This window comes from Rhinopithecus bieti, unplaced genomic scaffold, assembly GCF_001698545.2.
Source record: "Rhinopithecus bieti isolate Rb0 unplaced genomic scaffold, ASM169854v2 scaffold_187, whole genome shotgun sequence".
Taxonomy (NCBI): domain Eukaryota; kingdom Metazoa; phylum Chordata; class Mammalia; order Primates; family Cercopithecidae; genus Rhinopithecus; species Rhinopithecus bieti.
The window spans coordinates 441,796-456,584 of NW_016802992.1; the positions used below are offsets into that span (position 1 = coordinate 441,796).

Genomic DNA, 14,789 nt, shown 5'->3' on the forward strand with positions numbered 1-14,789 from the left:
TGTCTTTGTTAAACAAGTGCCTGAAGGCAGCTTGCTGGTTAAAAATCCTGCCTGTCCCTGGGCAATGGAACATCTCGGTGTGAGACCCGATTGTATGCTCTGTTTACTGAGATAGGAGAAAACCACCTTACTGCATAAGGTGGGACTTGCTGGCGGGACTTGCTGACACAATACTGCTAAGAAGTTTATGGAGATGTTTGCATATGCGTATCACGGCACAGCATTTTCCTTTGAACTTACCCATGTCACAGAGATCTTTATCCATATGTCTTACTGCTAATTTTCTCCCTAAAATGATCCTATTGTCCTGCCACTCCCTTATCTCTAAGATGGTAAAGATGATTATCAATAAATACTAAGGGAACTCAGAGACCAGTGCGGTGCGGCGTTGGGTCCTCTGTATGCTGAGCCCCGGTCCCCTGGGCCCACTTTTTCTTTCTCTATACTTTGTCTCTGTGTCTCATTTCTTTTCTCAAGTCTCTCGTTCCACCTAAGGAGAAACGCCCACAGGTGTGGAGGGGCAGGCCACCCCTTCACTTTAATCCAAAGTTCAGTTCGAAAACAAAGGCAGAGGATAGCAGAGGGTCTAGAAAGAGAACTGGAATAAGGAGGTACCAGTAGGAAGAGGCTATAAAGGGAGTAAGGCTGTGGTGGGGAGGTGTGGAGGAGAAGTGAGAACAACAAAGTCATAACTACAGAAAAACAGGGTTTGCTCGTACTGTTGAAATTTACTTCATGAGAAGTATCAGTTTCTGAAGATCACTTTTAATCACAAAAGCATTTTCACCTGAATAATTCCTTTAGTCTATGTTCTTTTCCTTACTGAAATGAAAGCTGCCCATCTTAGTAATCTTCAAAACAGTCTATTAATTTGGCAATGTCCCATCAAAAGCTAGAAAAGGAGGGCAAGATGGTTCTAAAAATAAAACCTAATTCAATTTTAAAACATTTTAAAGTAAAACCATGTTAGAACAAGACTTCCAAACGTCTCCACTCTGGTGCTTGCCTGAGGGTTGAAGGCCAAGTTTCCGTGGATTCCCACAGGCAAAATTAATCTCCTTATCTTTCACTGTGGGTGTGGGTGGAAGGTAGGGGTGGCAGCCAGGGGAAGGGGTAACAGGATAAAAAGAATTAAGAAATATAATTTGTGGCTGGGTGCGGTGGCTCACGCCTGTAATCCCAGCACTTTGGAAGGCCGAGGTGGGTGGATCACCTGAGGTCAGGAGTTAGAGACCAACCCGGCCAACATGGAAAAACCGTCTCTATAAAAATACAAAAATTAGCCGGGCGTGGTGGTGCATGCCTGCGGTTCCAGCTACTAAACGGGCTGAGGCAAGAGAATCACTTGACTCTGGGAGGCAGAGATTGCAGTGAGCCGAGAGCACATCACTGCCCTCCAGCCTGGGTGATACAGTGAGGCTCCATCTCAAAAAAAAAAAAAAAAAAAGATGTAAAACATAATTTTACGTGTTTCTAACTTTAACACGATTAAACCAAAACAAATTTACAAATTAGTACATGCAAAAAACATCAATAAAGTTAAAATAATAGTCATTTAACATAATGCTGCTCTGTAAAAATTAAAGTTTTGTTCACTAATGGAATACGGTATAAACTGTGATGGCACCAGTTCTTTCAAGTTCACACTCTTATTTATCATACGCACAAGAGGATCCAACTCTCCTACCATCGACTACCGAGAAATCTTTGTTTCTAAAACATGATGTGATGTTGTCCCAAAGGCAAAATTTATTAATTTTACCCCCCACAGTTATAAACAGAAATACAACCCTGAGCACTGAAATCTTTTTTTTTTTGAGATGGAGTCTCGCTCTTGTTGCCCAGGCTGGAGTGCAATGGTGCCATCTCAGCTCACTGCAAGTTCCACCTCCCGGGTTCAACCAATTCTCCTGCCTCAGCCTCCCGAGTATCTGGGATTACAAGTGCCTGTAACCATGCCTGGCTAAGTTTTGCATTTTTAGTAGAGACAGGGTTTCACCATGTTGGCCAAGCTGGTCTCGAATTCCTAACCTCAAATGATCCGCGCCTCGGCCCCCCAAAGTGCTGGGATTACAGGCATTACAGGCGTGAGCCATTGTGCCCAGCAAGCTCTGAAATCTCATATGAGAATGTTGTTTTAAAGTGTCAGTATTGTTCTTGAATAAGCTTATATATATTTTTTATCATTGAAATAAAAATAGGGAATTTTAAAAAATGCTAATTACTTTTTTCCTTTTCCACTTCTCTGTATTTTACATATTTTCTATGACAAACTTGTATTTTTTCTAGCTGCATTTCATGACAGCTTTATTGAGATATAATTCATATGCCATACAATTCACCTATTTAAAATGTACAATTCAATAGCTTTTTGTATATTCACAAAATTGTACAATCAATTCTAGAACATCTTATCACCCCAAAAGATCCTCCCTGGCCCCCATACCCACTAGCAGTGACTTCCCATTCTCCTCTACCCCCACCACAGCCCTAGGCAACCACTCAAACCACTAATGTACTTTCTGTCTCTATAGATGTACATATTCTGGACATTTCACATAATTAGAATTATACAATATGCGGTCTATTGCGATTAGCTTCTTTCACTCAGCATGTTTTCAAGGTGTATCCATGTTGTACTATATACTGACACTTCCTTTCTTTTTATTGCCAAAGAATCTTCCACTGTACAGATATACAGATATACCACCTTTTATTTAGCCATTCATCAGCTGATGGACATTTGGGCTGTCTCTACTTTTTGGCTATTGTGAATAATGCTGTTACAAACATCTGTGCACATGTGTTTGTGTGAACACTTGCTTTTAATTCTTTTCAGTGTATACCTAGGAGTGGAACTGCTGGGTCACATGCTAATATGATGTTTAACTGACGAGGAACTGCCACGCTGCTTTCCATCAGATGTACAAGGGAGGGCTTGGATTTCTCTATCTCCAGGTGTGAAGTGGTATATTTCACTGTGGTTTTGATTTGTATTTCCCTGATGGCTAATGATGCTGGGCATCTTTTCACGTGTTTTTGGCCATTTGTATATCTTCTGTGGCAAAATGTCTATGCACAGCCTACTGAGTTGTAAGTTGCAGATTTTAAACTCAAGAAAACGACTTTTAAAAAACAGTGGACATATGCTAATATGGTTTAAAAGTAAAATTAATATAAATATTGAGGGCTGTGTTAGTGTAGAAACTTTCCCACACTCCTTTACTCACCCACTTCTGGGAAGGTAGAATGATTTCTCTTATTGGCAAATCTGGTAATGCCTAAGCTTTACTGGCTCGGCCACCTTCTTTCTCCCTAGAGGGAGTCTGTCAGCAGAGGACACACTACTTTGCCATGCCGTTTCAGCTGGCCAGCCTTCTGTGAAGGAAGACATGGAGGAAATGAAAGTGAATCACGATAAGAAATATTAGACAGATGAAAAAGAAGTAGTGGGATGTAACAGTATTTCAGATACAAAGACAAGACATTTTTACAGGAAACTGAGGCCACCAGTTTGGCTGGATGGGGAAGGTGGAGCCTACTGGACCTGCCTGTAGACTCATGGTGCCCTTAATCCAGTTCAAGTCCTTGTGGAGAACTGAGGGTCACGACACCCAACACAGTCCCAACTCTTAAGTTTCTCCAGTATCTCAGCAAACCAGCTCTCTAACTTTACCCTCTACTAGTCTTCTGTAAATCTCCTTCTCTAACTAAAATGGGCAATTCATTTGCCTCTCAAACAAGGATTTTAAAAAATGAGAACATGAGCCAGGCACAGTGGCTCACACCTGTAATACCTGCACTTCGGGGGCTGAAGTGGCAGGACCACTTGAGCCCAGGAGTTTGAGACCAGCCTGAGCAACAAGGTGAGACCCTGTCTCTACAAAAAAATAAAAAATTAACCAGACGTTCGTGGCACATGCATGTGGTCCAGCTACTTGTGAGGCTGAAGTAAGAGGATCACTTGAGCCCAAGAGGTCGAGGCTGCAGTGAGCAGTGGTCTCTACACCCCAGCCAGGGCAACAGAGCAAGGCCCTGTCTCAAAAAAAAAAAAAAAAAAAAATTAGCTGGGTGTGGTGGCATATACCTATAGTCCCAGCTACTCTGGAAGATAAGGCTAGAGGATTGCTTAAGCCCAGGAGTTTGAGGCTGCAATGAGCTATGATCACATCACTATACTCTAGTCTGTATAACAAAGCAAGACCCTAATTCTACAATAAATGAATAAATAAATGAGAATATGTAATATTGGTGAGGGTTCGATTAAATATTCACAGTCTCATGCTGCTCAAGAGGAATGTAAACTGCCATAACTTATCAGAAAATGATTTTGCAATATATAGTAAGGTTAAAACAATTAAGTCCTTTTATTATTGGGGGATTTACGCTAAAATTTTTTCTGTAGCCATAAAAGGAAAATGAGGAGATCCTCTGTGCACAAAGATGAACACAGGGGCAATATTTTACAGGCTTATTTCAAGGACTGCTCTACCTGTCCTATATACATTACATCAGTTAATCCTCATAACTCTTAGGAAGTATTATTTCCCACATTTACAAATGTGAAAACTAAGGGGAAAGGAAGCTAAATAGCTTATCCAAGGTGATATAGTTTATATATTTGTCCCCACCCAAATCTCATGTGGAATTGTAATCCTCAGCATTGGAGGTGGGGCCTGGTGGCAGGTGACTGGACCATAGGGGTGGATTTCTCACAAATGGCTTAACACCATCCCTTTGGCCACTGTCCTCGCGATAGTGAGTGAGTTCTCGTGATAGCGAGTGAGTTCTCGTGAGACCTGATTGTTGACTGGACCGTAGGGGTGGATTTCTCATGAATGGTTTAACACCATCCCTTTGGCTGCTGTCCTCGCAATAGCGAGTGAGTTCTCGTGAGACCTGATTGTTGACTGGACCGTAGGGGTGGATTTCTCATGAATGGTTTAACACCATCTCTTTGGCTGCTGTCCTCATGACAGTGAGAGCATTCTTGTGAGACCTGATTGTTGATTGGACCATAGGGGTGGATTTCTCATGAATGGTTTAGCACCATCCCTTTGGCTGCTGTCCTCGCAATAGTGAGTTCTCGTAATAGTGAGTTCTCGTGAGACCTGGCTGTTTAAATGTGTGTAGCACATCCTGCTTGCGCCTGCTCCTGCTCTCGCCATGTGATGTGCCTGCTCTCATTTCACCTTCCACCACGAGTAAAGGCTCCCTGAGGCCTCCCCGGAAGCTGAGTGATGTCATGCCCATACAGCCTGCAGAACTGTGAGCCAAATAAACCTCTTTCCTTTAAAATTGCCCAGTCTCAGGTATTTCTTTATTATTTAAATAGCAACACGAGAATACATAAGACCACTGTGGCAGTGAGGAAAAAACTGAAAACAAATGTTCAGTAATAGGGAAATGTTTATCATGTTACAAAACCACAAAAAATATACATTATGTGTCCATAACGAGAGAAGAAGAATCTAAAACAAATTGTAAATATGACCTCAGCTATGTAAAAACACACACTCCAAAGAGACTGAAAATAAATATACCAAAATGTTAACACTTTTTCCTCTTAGTTGATGGGAATTCAACTATGTGCTACACACATTTAAACAATCAGGTCTCACGAGTTTTTATTTTTGTACTTTTCTGTATTTTGCACATTTAAATGTAAGATTTTATACTCAAACACATTTTTTAAATCATTGAACCAAGGACATAAAAGTTTATTTTTAATCACTAAGAATGTTATGCAGGTCATTTAAATATTAATATTATTCCCCTCTTTAGAAAGAAAATAACCCAAATAAATACAAAGTAATAAAAGTTTAGCAAATTAAAAACAAAACACCCCATTTACTAAGTGCTGTCTGTGCCACACACTGTGGAAAGTCACTTTGACATGTGTTATCTCAAGTAATAATTGTGTGGGTTTTTTTCTTTTAGAAAGTGTATTTATCAACCATTTCAGTAGATATCCACTGCTTAGGACCCTATTTTAGAGCACCACCGAGACTCTTGCTGTCATTGCCAATAACCTACAGAAACAGGAATTCCTACAAAACCAGTTTTCCAGGGCACAAAGTAGAGACCTCTATAGTGGAACTGTATAGATCTTAAAAAGTAACTCATCCAAACTTTCGCAACTTTTCACAATAGGTTTACTGAACCCTAAGTCAAACGAGGTGGCATTTAAAATTCTAGTAAAATGAAGAAATAAAATTCTATACAATATATACCAAATGAATTATAAATTATACTAACCAAAAGACTTTTCATGTATATTTCCTGTTTCTTTCTTTAAAAAATTAAATCTATATAAAGTCATTCATGACATTAGCCATTAAGCTAATAGGAATGTTGGGTTTCAACAGTCATTCAAAATCTACCATATTTCAAAATTATACACTAACATGACATATTTTCTTGCGTATATCATAGTGTATAGGTTAAATGGATTATCAATAAATTAAAATTAATTTATGAATTTGAGTAGAATAAAGAACATAAAATCTATACGGCAAACACAATTTTAAAAATTACAAAACGGAAGCCAGGAGTTCACTAGCTTATTTCTTCTCTTCTTATGAACACAAAGCAAAAACTCATTAATTCTGTCATTTCAGAGGTTATAATTTCAAAGAGTTTAGGCTGATGTTTACTTTAATTAAGGCTTTCATTTTCTCACATATCCCTTTCAATCCGTCCTGCATATCAGAGGCACATTAATATTCAGAAAATAGGCCGGGCGCGGTGGCTCAAGCCTGTAATCCCAGCACTTTGGGAGGCCGAGGTGGGCGGATCACAAGGTCAGGAGGTTGAGACCATCCTGGCTAACATGGTGAAACCCCGTCTCCACTTAAAAAATACAAAAAATTAGCCGGGCGAGATGGCGGCGCCTGTAGTCCCAGCTACTCGGGAGGCTGAGGCAGGAGAATGGCGTGAACCCGGGAGGCGGAGCTTGCAGTGAGCTGAGATCCAGCCACTGCACTCCAGCCTGGGCAACAGAGCGAGACTCCGTCTCAAAAAAAAAAAAAAAAAAAAAAAAATTAAAAAAAACAATTTTTTTGGTTTTCAAAAAAAAAAAAAACCCCCCCAAATTTTGGAAAAAAAAATTCAGAAAATACTATCTTTCTGGTTTGCATAATAAAAGCAATGACCTCACATACTTGTGGAATAAATAATTTTTTATGTCTCAAAAATCTATAATAATATCCTATGGTCTAGTCATTTAGCCAGCATTACTCCAGTCTTATGTTGTTACTGAATATCAAAATAAACAACACAAATCTGTTCAATTCAGATGAGTCTCAACAATATCCCACTATCCATATCCTTTTATCTGGCTCTAAACTCCTATTCCTTGATTACTCTCAAGCCCTTAATTAACCCAGCTGTTCACCACAAGAGTGCCGAACTCCTGCCAATGTTTTGGTCACCTTAGTCAGCCTCATCCTGGCACTACTTCCTTTCCTATCTAATATCGAACCCACGTATCATCTCTTGCTACTCCTTAGTCTTCTTACATTTCTACTGCACTCACCCTATAAACCACCAGCCCTGATCAATCTAACTACATTTTCTGCTCCTATCGCCAATCTGCAATCTATTGCTAAGAGTATCACAACTACACAAATGAGTAACTCTCTCAAAGCAGTATCCATGAAACCTCCACTGGAACCTGAATGCTGGCCAGACATCCTTCCTCCAGAGCGATTCTCAACCTTCATCTCCAGTCTCCAGTCCCCTGCCTGCCCATTCCTGGCTCAGCAGAGTCTCACCTGGACAAGTAAATAGAAGCTCCACCTCCATCTCAGTAGAAGAATGTTTCTATTCACTCTTCAAGGATAATTTTTCTACCTGTCCCCAGTTTCTCACCCACTCCTTATTCATCAGGGAACATGTCTGTACAATCCAGCTCTCTATGGACCCATTCTTCTCATCATCACAAAACAGCAGTTGCCTTTACCCTAATCCCAGGTCTGTGTAAAACTCTTTGGACTTGCAGCAAAAACTCAACCACAATAATTATTCACTTTTCTAGAAAACGCACAGAGGACAAACAAATGATTTAAAAAAAAAAAGTACCCCACAAGGTACTAGAAAAATATAAAGAGTAATTCCTAAAGGTATAAAAGATACAAGGCAAAAAATACTTGAGGAGCCAGACGCGGCGGCTCACACCTGTACTCCCAGCACTTTGTGAGGCCGAGCCAGGGGGATCACTTGAGGTCAGGAGTTCCAGACCAGACTGGCCAACATGCTGAAACCCCATCTCTACTGAAAGTACAAAAATTAGCCAGGTTTGGTGGCGGGCACCTGTAATACCAGCTACTTGGGAGGCTGAGGTGAGAATCACTTGAACCCAGGAGGTGGAGGCTGCAGTGAGCCAAGATCATGCCATTGCACTCCAGCCTGGGCAACAGAGCAAAACTCCATCTCAAAAATAAATAAATAGATAGAAAAATAAATAAAATACTTGAGGAAGATTTGTTCAGATTTGTTCTTTGACTCACCATGACTTTTCCTCATAATCTTTTTTTTTTTTTGAGATGGAGTCTCACTCTGTTGCCCAGGCTCGAGTGCAGTGGCGCGATCTCGGCTCACTGCAAGCTCCACCTCCCGGGTTCACACCATTCTCCTGCCTCAGACTCCCAAGTAGCTAGGACTGCAGGCGCCCGCCACCACGCCCGGCTAATTTTTTTGTATTTTTTAGTAGAGACGGGGTTTCACCGTGTTAGCCAGGATGGTCTCAATCTCCTGACCTCGTGATCCGCCTGCCTCGGCCTCCCAAAGTGCTGGGATTACAGGCGTGAGCCACCGGGTCTGGCCCATAATCTGTTAAATTATTTTTGTTTTAAATAAAATACTACTAAAAATGATGCTTTTACATAGGAATCCTTATAAACCATAGCTGCTTATCAGATAAATTTAGGAAAGACATACAATAACCAACTAAGTCAAATTGATGCTGTGGCTCTTGTCCTTTTATTAACATATTCCTTGAAAAATCTGATGAAACCTGAGAATTCCCTCTGAAAAATACACGTATTGTGCTTTGGGAGGCCAAGGCAGGAGGATCGCTCCTGGAGGAGGCCATGAGTTCTAGACCAGCTGGGGCAACACAGGGAGGACCTATCTCTACAAAAAGCTTTAAAAAAAAAAGTTAGCTGGGCATGGTGGTGCACACCTGCAGTCCCAGCTACTAGGGAGGTTGAAGTGAGAGGACTGCTTGAGTCCAGGAGTTTGAGGCTGTACGGAGCTATAATCATGCCACTGGATGGCAACCTGGGCGATAGTGCAACACACTGTCTCTAAAAAAAATTTTTTTAAAGGAAAAGAAAAAACACTAATTTTTGAATAACCATGTTTTCCTCAAGTTAAAATTTACTGACCTTTTAAAAAAATATTTGGAGCATCATTACTTTGTAATCAAGAAGGAAAAAAGAGGCAAAGAATAAGATTTGCACTTCTATCCCCCACCACTTTCAAGTTTCTAATAAAATATGACCTATTCTGACCTGTCAGCTTTCCATGGAAAAAACTAAAAGGTGAGGGAACCAGAATAATCTAGAGAGACATTCTGGGCCCAGGTTTTCACTTACACTGAAGAGTTGGAGGAAAATGGCAACTCTCCGGCAAAGCACATGGTTTCACACAAAGCATTACACAAGTACGTGGAAGCTTCGGTTACAAAACAGATACTCTTAGAATATGTTTCCTCAGCCTAGATACGTGTTTCTGGAGCAGAATTTCTGCTCGTAAGGTTTTTGCACTCACAGCTATACTCTTTGAGGCGTCAGGGAAGGCAAGCCACGGACACACAGGTTAAAGCTCTATTGGCATTTGAAACTGGGCAATCCCTACGTTTTCCCCAGCTATACAGTGGAGAAGGGAAGGATAAAAAGCCCGTAGGCATCAGAACGCATGAAACTATAACCAACCAAGAGGTCACCTGATATAATAAAAATTAACTTCTTGAATTAAATACTATTTTACTTTAGGTTATTTTGAAATACATCTTTCTCTGGCTAGAGAAAAGATGAGCTTTGGTGACTATATGATCTATTATATTAATTTTAAAGCAAGAGTTCGGGGGGGATAGCATTAGGAGATATACCTAATGTAAATGACGAGTTAACGGGTCCTGCACGCCAACATGGCACATGTATACATATGTAACAAACCTGCACGCTGTGCACATGTACCCTAGAATTTGAAGTATTAAAAAAAAAAGAGTTCAAATGTAATACTAATAAGACAGACTATCTTCTCTCTTCCGAGTCACAAAACATACATTACATGATTAAAACAGGGAAGACGAAGGGCATTACTTCTAATTTTGGCTCTTTACAGTGCTTATCCAATGCTACAGATACAACTCTAACTGGCATGGCAAAGATTTTAAAAATACTTGTAGCAAAAATAATCTAGAGATTACTGTCTAAATTATTTAAAATAAAGCCTGATGGCTGAATTTGAATTAAGATGCCACTAATGGGTATCAATAATGACTTTTCCAGGAAACTAAATTTCACAATAATTATAACCAGTACAATTTGCACAAATGTCCACCCTTCTTTTCATCTGAGTTGACTCTGACGGAGGAAATCACTTTGGTTACATGAATTCTTAAAAGACCCAATCTAAGTAAACTTTTTCATGCTTCACAAGTGGAAAAAAAATCTAAAATGTTCTTTGTTGCTTCATGAGGTAAAAACAATTAACTCAGACCTGGCGCGGTGACTCACACCTGTAATCCCAGCACTTTGGGAGGCTGAAGTAGGCAGTCTGCTTGAGCTCAGGATTTCAGGACCAGCCTGGGCAACATGGCAAAACCCTGCTTCTATTTTTCTAAAAAATTAATAATTAGAAAACCACATACCTGACACAAAATAAATAACTCCACTGTTTATTAGTCAACAAATAAAACACATTTTTGGCTGGGAGCGGTGGCTCGCGTCTATAATCCCAGTACCTTGGGAGGCCAAGGCAGGAGGATCACTTGAGCTGACTCAGGAGTTCAGGACTAGCCTGGGCAAAATAGTGAGATCTCATCTCTATTTAAATAACGAACCACACAAATTTTCACAAAAATAAATCCTCACTGAAAATCTTAGGTAACATTTTCAGTTCATCTAAAATTATTTTAAGATTTAGTTGTATACTGATAATAACAGCTGCAGAAGAGAAAATAATGAACAAAGACAATGCATACCAAAATCAAAATACAAGCAGTATGCTATCTAATACGCAAGGACAGCAGCATTTTATCTTATAAAATTCCCAAACTTTTTAATAACTTATTTCAAAATCTATAACATAAAAAGTACTTAATTCACGTATCTGTGCATTTTTGAGACAGGGTCTTACTCTGTCACCCAGGCTGGAGTGCAGAGCACAGTGGTGCAGTCATGCTTCACTGAGGCCTCGACCTCCTGTGCTTAGGTGATCCTCCCACCTCAGCCTCCAGAGTAGCCAGGACTACAGGCGCGAGTCCCAAGCATGGCTGAGACTGGCCAAAATGTATTTTTTTTTTTTTTTTTTTTGAGAAGGAGTCTCGCTCAGTCGCCCAGGCTGGAGTGCAGTGGCGCGATCTCGGCTCACTGCAAGCTCCGCCTCCTGGGTTCACGCCATTATCCTGCCTCAGCCTCCCGAGTAGCTGGGACTACAAGCGCTAGCCGCCACGCCTGGCTAATTTTTTTGCATTTTTAGTAGAGACGGGGTTTCACCGTGTTAGCCAGGATGGTCTCGATCTCCTGACCTCGTGATTCGCCCGTCTCGGCCTCCCAAAGTGCTGGGATTACAGGCTTGAGTCACCGCGCCCGGCCAAAAAGTATTTTTAAAGGTTACTTTACCTTCATTCAAATTAGAAAACCACAGTAACCTAATTCACTGAGTTTTCAAAATGCAGCTAAGATAGAAAAAAATATGAAATTATTTAATCAGGCAGTGGCTCTCCAGGAAAAAAACAGGGCAACTATTCTCATAAGAAAATGTAATACATATGCCAATTGCAAAATAATGTTAATTTCTATAATTGCCTAGATACTGTCAATTTAAATATCAAATGCCCAAATGTCGATGAAGGGTGACTAACCAGACAGTGTGGCACATGCCTGTAGTCCCAGCCCAGGAGGCTACAGCAGGAGGATCACTTGAGCCCAGGAGTTCAAGGCTAATCTGGGCAACATAGTGAGACCTCATCTCTAAAATAAGTAAATAAATGTGACAAAATTTACCATTTACTGTTTCAGAATTTTTCTCAGTCTAAAAGGAATTTTAGTTTGAGATTTGACAAAATACTGACAAGATACTGATTTGTCAGTATTTTGATAGGCACAAACTGTCTTTCCTTTCCACATGGCTAATGATGATGAAAAACAGGAAGTCCTAAGAGATGGAAGGGTGGAGGGTATATGGCAAAAAGTTTCCATCTCCAAAATGTTAAAGAGCAGGATCTCAAAATTAAGATATCTAGTCTTAGATAAAAGGCTATCTAGTTTTAAATTTAAAAGAAAGCATTATTATTTTCTTATAGAACATCCACACATCGCTCACAAAACAAGCAACATCCAATAACTATACCCCTTCCCCAATTCTGTCTTTGATCCTCTAACACTCCCCACAGTCCCTACATTGTGCCAGGTCTATCATGACTATATTTGACAGAGGGAGTTTGTTCACTCATGCCTTTAATCCCAGCACTTTGGGAGGCCGAGATGGGTGGATCACTTGAGGGTCAGGAGTTTGAAACTAGCCTGGCCAACATGGTGAAACTCTGCCTCTACTAAAAATACAAAAAATTAGCTGGGTGTGGTGGCACACGCCTGTAATCCCAGCTACTCGGGAGGCTGAGGCAGGACAATCCCTTGAACCCAGGAGCTGGAGGTTGTAGTGAGTCGAGATCTCGCACCACTGCACTCCAGCCTGGGCGATGGAGCAATACACTGTCGCAAAAAGGACAGACACTGTCTCAAAAAGGATAAAAACAATTTAAGAAATCTCAAGCTATTATAAGACTTCAGAATTCTGCTAATGATGTGTTCTTTAAAGAATATTACAAACAATTATTTCAAATGCTTAAAAAACAAAATTATTCCCTGAAAGGATATATAATTTCCCCCATGAGAATGATTCCTACATAAAGGAAAGCCTGTATTCACATGAATCTTGAAGGCCCTAAACTGGAAAGGTTACATAACAGTATCAAGACACACATATATTAAGTTACAATTTCTCAATAAGCATATAATGCTTTTAAAGCCCATTTAAACCTTATCAGGGTTTTTTAAAACTGAAGATTACTGCACTACCGATTACTCTTCCTAAAATAACTACAATAAATTTGCTAAGACTCACTTGTAGAAACCAAGCATAGTATTTTCTCTCTTATCCACCTAAAAGGGTGCCAATGAACGGCTATCTAGTTTTAAATTCAAATGAAAACATTATTTTCTTATAGAACATCCTCACATCGCTCACAAAACAAGCAACATCTAATAACTATACCCCTTCCCCAATTCTGTCTTTGATCCTCTAACACTCCCCACAGTCCCTACATTGTGCCAGGTCTATCAGTGAGACTATATTTGACAGAGGGAGTTTGTTCACTGACCAGGTAATTTAAAATTTCTTCATACCACAAAGGTTGAGAAGAGGGCATGTTTCCTGTATTAGACTACACTGAATATTAATTAGGCCTGCAGGCTAATTTTGCTACTAATGTCGATGTAACACACTGCAGCTAAAGTAGTATTTAGGGAAGTTTATTAGAGCACAGAGGTCAAGACAGGAACAATGACGGGTCTGACTGATCTCCATGGAGGTTAACTGGCTTTAGAGCTACCTTTGTTATAGCAGCTCTGAACCAGAGACGGTTCTATGTAAATCACCACCCTTGTTGCAAAAACAACTCAAAGCACGTATGGAGAGAGTATGTCAGTTGCTTTATATAAAAACTGCCATCTTTTCTTTTAAATTTCCCTAAACTACCATAAGCAAGTTAATCTTTTACTTCATTCAGGCTCCCAGCATTCTACAGCCATAAAACCTACTCTCTTCCTTTCTAAATGTCGCTCAAAGATTTGATCTTTCCCTTGATGAGAAACACCAGGATATAAAGAACACATTTAAAAAACTCTTAGCCTTACCTGAAACTGATTCAGAAAATAACTGCAACAACAGTGCTCTATCTGTTCACAATAAAGTTCAATCTTCTTGTAGGTCCTCAAGTTCTCCCTACAATTTGTAGACAGAAACTCACTGTGCCTCGACACACTGTTGACGTGTAGATGTAAATAACTAATAACAATGACACGCCAGGAAATGACTGAACACTATTCATCTTATGAGCCTCACGAAACAAGCATGGGGCTCCGCATTAATACAGTCAACACTAAGAGAAAGAGGCTGGGCATGGTGGCTACGCCTGTAATCTCAACACTTTGGGAGGTTGAGGTGGAAGGATCATTTGAGCCCAGGAGTTTAGGGCTCCCGGACTGCCACTGCACTCCAGCCTGGGCAACAGAGTGAGAATCAGTCTCCAAACAAACAAAACAAAACAAAACAAAACAAAAACACTAAGAGGAAGAGACTTAGAACTCTCTTCCTGCATGGAAACTTCTCAAATTGAATACCACAGCACTTCAGGAAGAGGAGTTTTTAATTTACCCCACAGAATCAGACTCTCAGTGTAGGAAGACAGCTTAAAAATCACGTGAGGATCTATCATCTGTGCTGCTCAGAAAGGTAACATTTAGCGATCGAGCACTTGAAATGTGGCTTCTCCAAAT

At 40.3% G+C, this 14,789-nt stretch overlaps 1 protein-coding gene across 6 annotated transcripts in view; it reads right to left on the reverse strand.

Moving 5' to 3' along the window:
- Nucleotides 1-14,789, reverse strand: part of CNST (consortin, connexin sorting protein) — a 122,003-nt gene that overhangs the window by 103,820 nt on the left and 3,394 nt on the right. For 2 of the 6 annotated variants that reach the window (XM_017876213.1, XM_017876280.1), the window contains exon 2: nucleotides 3,231-3,378. The exons of 3 other annotated variants lie outside the window; for them this stretch is intronic. The gene's annotated coding sequence lies outside the window, so the exon portion shown is untranslated. The remainder of the gene's footprint in view (nucleotides 1-3,230; nucleotides 3,379-14,789) is intronic. One more of the 6 variants, XM_017876365.1, reaches the window with a different exon arrangement.